We start from the raw sequence: 6,000 nt of genomic DNA on the forward strand, positions 1-6,000 counted from the left end.
AAATTGGTTTTAATATTTATATTTCCATTTTAATAATAGGGCATTAGAATAAGTTTTTTAATGATTATTTTAATTTGTATATTGATGTTTTATATGCCTGTGAACCGCCCTGAGTCCTTTGGGAGATAGGGCGGTATATAAATTCGAATAATAATAATAATAATAATAATTCCAGATCATTCAACCACTGTCCAGAGACAAAAATCAAATCCAGAGTGTTCCCCCCGATGTGAGTGGGGTCGTTCACTAACTGGGTCAGGTTCAAGGCCGTCATGGAAGCCATGAACTCCCGAGCTGATGTGGATGCTATCCCCACCGACAGCAAATTGAAATCCCCCATGACCATAAGCCTGGGGATCTCCACTGCCATCTCGGTGACCATCTCCAACAGCTCAGGCAGGGTTTCTGTCACGTAGCAAGGAGCTAGGTACGTGATCATATAAAATGACCATAAAATGGTTTATGACATAATACAAAATATCATAAAACATTTCTTGTGCCGAGGTTTGACTGCTGTACAGTTCAAGATAGACGTATTTCCAAGGCAGATACCGTCTCTGAATGTATCCCAAATTTTCAACTAAATTTAATCCTACCTAGGAGTGCTAGACCATCAGAATGAGGCAATAGAGCAGGTTTTGATAAGGTCTATCCATAAATTTACTAATAAATAACACACACCGTAGATAGCCATGATGCCTCTTCTCGTTTTTAAAATGCAAAAACATTTCAAACATTAACATCAAACATATGCCTCAAATCCATTCTTTAACATCAGGAAGATAAGTTTCTATTTAGGGAAATTTATGTAAATCTCAGTAAAGCCAAAGCTCTTCATAAAATGGCAACCTCCATTTCAGGAATGTAATTTAGCATTCCATTTACATATTTAACTTAGATTTTTTTTAAAGGAGAAATGAATTAACATATGCTGTAATTTGAAACCAAAGTAGAACTGTGTGGCTGGACAAAATCAATTCTTGAATTAAAGAACCCTCAAATTTCTCAGTCTCGCTACCAGTAGGACATTAATTTGCCTTGGCACTTGCAGGAAGCTTCCTCCTTTTTAACAAAACATTTATCAAAACATTTCTTGTGTATGTCAGATGAGACATTCTTGTAGCCTGTTATTTTAGATCCACTTTTGATGCCATTTCGGCAGTTTCAGGTAAAACTCGTTCCTCATCTGCCATTTCTTGCATAACATTTTTTGGCACAGCTTATCCATAGAGGCAAACATCCCTATTGACATTGTGCATGCTAACTTCCAATTCCATTTTTAAAAAAGTGTCCAGTTTTTACAAAATGATTACAATGCATCATTTTATAAATCCCAATTAATTAGCTGTCAATCAGATCAGGCTAGTGCATTTTTCTCCTTTAACTAAAATCTTCAGTTCCCTCTAGTGTCTAGTTTTAAAATTATTAATTTTATTGTGACTTGCAAATAGTCCAAACATATTTCCTACAAGAAGGATTTTTTAAATAACTAATTTAAAAAACTTACTCCAAACTTATCTGGAGCCTTAATCTGTTTATAACTTTCTAAGCGATCAAAGTCAGTCAGTCTGTCTATCCATCCATCCATCTATCTATCCTGTTTATTCCACTAGGCACAGCCAAAAGATGTTTATATGGCAACCTATGTCTCAGTCAATAAAAACAACAACATGCTTATTATTCATTGTTGGCTTGTCTGTTATGTGATTGTTTTTATTTTGCCCCTTTGTTTTTGTAAACAGCTTAAAGCTTTTTCTGAGGATTGAGTAGTATATAAAATTCAATACTTTTTAAAAATTTGCAGGTAGTCTTTTATTTACACCATTTGTTTAGCAACCATTCAAAGTTTACAGCAGTACTGAAAAAGTGGTCTTATGACCGTTCCTCACATTTATGACTCTCACAGCATCACTATGGCCTCCTGATCAAAATTTGGGTGTTTGGCAATCGGCATGTATTGATAAAGATTGCAGTATCCCAGGGTTACGTGATCACCATTTGCAACATTCCCAGAGATCTTCCAGCAGGCAAAATCATTAAGAAAGCCAGATTCACTTAACTGCAGTGATTTGCTTGAAGAAGAAAAAAATGGTAACATTGAGCGTGACTCACTTAAAGGTAAAGGTTCCCCTCGCGCATGTGTGCTAGTCATTCCTAGGGGGCGTGCTCATCTCCGTTTCTAAGCCGAAGAGCCAGCGCTGTCCGAAGACGTCTCCGTGGTCATGTGGCCGGCATGACTCAACACCAAAGGCGCACGGAACGCTGTTACCTTCCCACCAAAGGTGGTTCCTACTTTTCTACTTGCATTTTTTATGTGCTTTTGAACTGCTAGGTTGGCAGAAGCTGGGACAAGTAACGGGAGCTCATCCCGTTATGCGGCACTAGGGATTCGAACCGCTGAACTGCCGACCTTTCGATTAACAAGCTCAGCGTCTTAGCCACTGAGCCACTGGTGGATCACTTAACCACCACCTTACTTAGCAACAGAAAGTCTTCTAGTTGTGCTTGTAAATTAAGGACAACCTGTATATATGGCACTATTGTTTACCTTGGAGGACATTGTTTCATTACACATGCATGTCATGGAGTAATTCTTTTTAAAAATTTACTCCCAAGGTTATATACATATTAGGTTTACACTCACTTTACTTGCTGGTTTTCACCTGATTTTTTTTCTTAATGTAAATAGTCAACTTTACCCTCATCCCAGTATAACTGAAACCTGACACTCTGCCGAATGGGAAATAACCAGCTGCTCTTAGTGACTCTGCTGATGTTAAACAGTTCAATTAATCATTTTTATAACAGAATTCCAGGGCTGGGAACAAACACTAAAAATTACTGAGGGGATACAATCATCCATCGGCTTTTAATTGCTAAATTCATCAAGGCAGGTGAAAATAATGCCAGTGAGTCACATGCTGAATTAGACTGCTCATTGCTGCTCTTTGTAATCCTGAATGTTTAGAAGGAACACGGCCTTTAGACTTCAGCCATTTGAAAGAAGCAAGTTAATTAGGGAAATTTCAAGTGTGTATATAATGAGAGGTTAAGTAACTACAGCATCCATTGAGGAAGGTGTTGCTTATTGGCCTAAAGGAGAACATTTTTACTGAAGGTTTGTGAAAGATTTTACTTGTTCAACGTGCAAAAAATCTTCAGTGGGGAATATTGTGAAAAGGCTCTTCAGGCGGCACCAAGATAAAATAAGAGCCAATGCAGGTGTTTGCTGCTGATAAATTCAGAAATAGGGTTGCATTAACATTTCATTTGGAAGGCTAAATGTTTACCGCAATGCCATGTATTTCATTTCATGCAGTGCTAAGATGTGGGAGAAATAAAGATGTGCTTATTTCAATTCGGCTGTCCCTTTACTTAGGTCAGCTTTTTCTCTTACATTTTCCTACTCGTCTCCTTATACGTATAGTTGTGAGCAATTGAGTCACCATGTAGAGTTTGCTGAATTTCTACAAATTCTGAATGAATTTACTTTCAGCAGGGATGAATGGACAAGTGGTTGGATTTGCCTGCACGTAGTCCTTCGCTTACAACCATTTGATTAGTGACTGTTCAGGGGCACTGAAAAAAGTGACTTATGACAATTTTTCACCTGGTTGTTACAGCACTCCCATAGTCATATGAGCAAAATTTGGCAACTGGCATTTATTTTTGTTGGTTGCAGTGTCCCAGGGTCATATAATCATCACCTTTTGCGAACCTCTGACAAGCAAAGTCAATGGTGAAGCCAGATTCATTTAACGAACTGTATTGCTATCTTAACTGCAGTGATTCACTTAACAACGGTGGCAGGAAAGAATGTAAAATGGGGAAAATTAACTGTCTTGCTTAGCAGACAGAAACCTTGGGCTCAATTGTGTAAGTCAAGGTCAGAATTAATATGTCTTGTTTACAAAGTGTAATAAAATTCTACCGGGAAAGTCTACAAATAAGAATTTCCCATACTCATTGGCGAAGGAACTGTATTTCTAGTGATAACAGATTGTTCTTTAATTAAAAAAGATAACTTGGTAATTACAAAAAAAATATGAGGAAAAGCAAACCATGAGTTATAATGATCTCACAGTGTGGGTATGTTGGATGTTGGTATGCACCTTTTTATATCTTTGGGAAAATGGACAGTAGCAGTACATAAAAAGCTAAAAATTGCTAAGTTTTCTGATGGTTCAGAAATTTTCCATTAACTGTGTATTTTTCTCTGGACAGAAATAACCTCTTCCTTTGCTTCTGAGATGTAATAAAATTTATTTTGGCATATATTTCTGTCCAGAGAAAAATACCCAGTTAATGGAAAATATATAGGCTACCAACCTGCCTTCCATTGAGGACCTGTATACTGCATGAGTCAAAAAGAGGGCTGTGAAAATATCTATAGACCCCTCACATCCTGGACATAAACTGTTTCAACTCCTACCCTCAAAACGACACTATAGAGCACTGCACACCAGAACAACTTGACACAAGAACAATTTTTCCCCGAACGCCATCATTCTGCTAAACAAATAATTCCCTCAACACTGTCAAACTATTTACTAAATTTGCACTACTATTAATCTTCTCATGGTTCCCATCACCCATCTCCTTCCACTTATGACTGTATGACTGCAACTTTGTTGCTTGTATCCTTATTATTTATATTTATATTGATTGTTTCCTGATTGCTTATTTGTACCCTATGACTATCATTAACTGTTGTTAACTATTGTACCTTGATGAAGGTATCTTTTCTTTTATGTACACTGAGAGCATATGCACCAAGACAAATTCCTTGTGTATCCAATCACACTTGGCCAATATAAATTCTGTTCTGTTCTGTTCTGTTCTGTTCTATTCACCGGCCTTTTCCACATGTTTCCAACAAATACAGCCTTGAGCCAATTGGGCCCACGATACTTGCTGAATATACATGGACAGATCTCCAAAATGCATTCAGCTTTAGGAGTGGATTATGTTTATCTTAAGTTCCCTACACTGCAGGTCTATACTCTTTATAAAGCATGTGTATTCTGTGTCTCTTCTTCAAAGGGTCTCTCTTTTTCAGCAGGGTCTCTTTTCCAAGGAAGATGGAGACAGATGTCTTTCATCATCCTGTATTTTCTCCAATTTTCTGATAGATTTTGGTCCTCAAGGAGATTGCTCTTGGCACAGTCAGAAATACCTTTGCTTTTGTTAATCGGTTATCCACTGCAGCCTTGCCATTTGAGCCTTCTCAGAAAGCAGCACATGCAGCAGCCAGGAGAAGGATGTTCTTTGCACAGCCAAGGTGGCGACGGAGAATTTGTGCTAGATTGCAAAACATTCTAAGACCCCCTTGGTTTTGTTGGGCGCATCCTTTCTGTCCTGAGTCATGAAAAACAGCCATTAAAAAAAAAATCAGCCTCTCTCCCTGCTTCCCTGCAAAAAAACGAACAAACCTGAGCAATTCATTGGTAAGAATGTGCCAAAATGGTAGAAGACGTGGGTGTCAGCAAGGGGAGAGAAAGGGGGCAAATGATATGTGCCATATTGAGAGCATTCACTGTGGCCTTTGGAAGATAACATCACTGTCTTCATTTTGATGTCATTGATATTCCCTATACACATACACATACATATACATGAATATTTGTTGTTAGTTGCGAAGTCGTGTCCGACCCATCGCAACCCCATGGACAACGTTCCTTCAGGCCTTCCTGTCCTCCACCATCCCCCAGAGTCCATTTAAGCTCACCGACTGCTTCAGTAACTCCATCCAGCCACCTCATTCTCTGACGTCCCCTTCTTCTTTTGCCCTCCATCTTTCCCAGCATTCGGCTCTTTTCCAGGGAGTCCTTCCTTCTCATTAGGTGGCCAAAGTATTTGAGTTTCCTCTTCAGGATATGGCCTTCTAAAGAGCAGTCAGGGTTGATCTCCTCTAGGACTGACCGTTTCCAGTGGAACATCTCTTGCATCTAGATTTATTTAAATCAAGGATGTCCAAACTTGGCCCCTTGAAGAGCGGCG

The sequence above is a fragment of the Ahaetulla prasina genome, chromosome 6 (assembly GCF_028640845.1).
Source record: "Ahaetulla prasina isolate Xishuangbanna chromosome 6, ASM2864084v1, whole genome shotgun sequence".
Taxonomy (NCBI): Eukaryota; Metazoa; Chordata; class Lepidosauria; order Squamata; family Colubridae; genus Ahaetulla; species Ahaetulla prasina.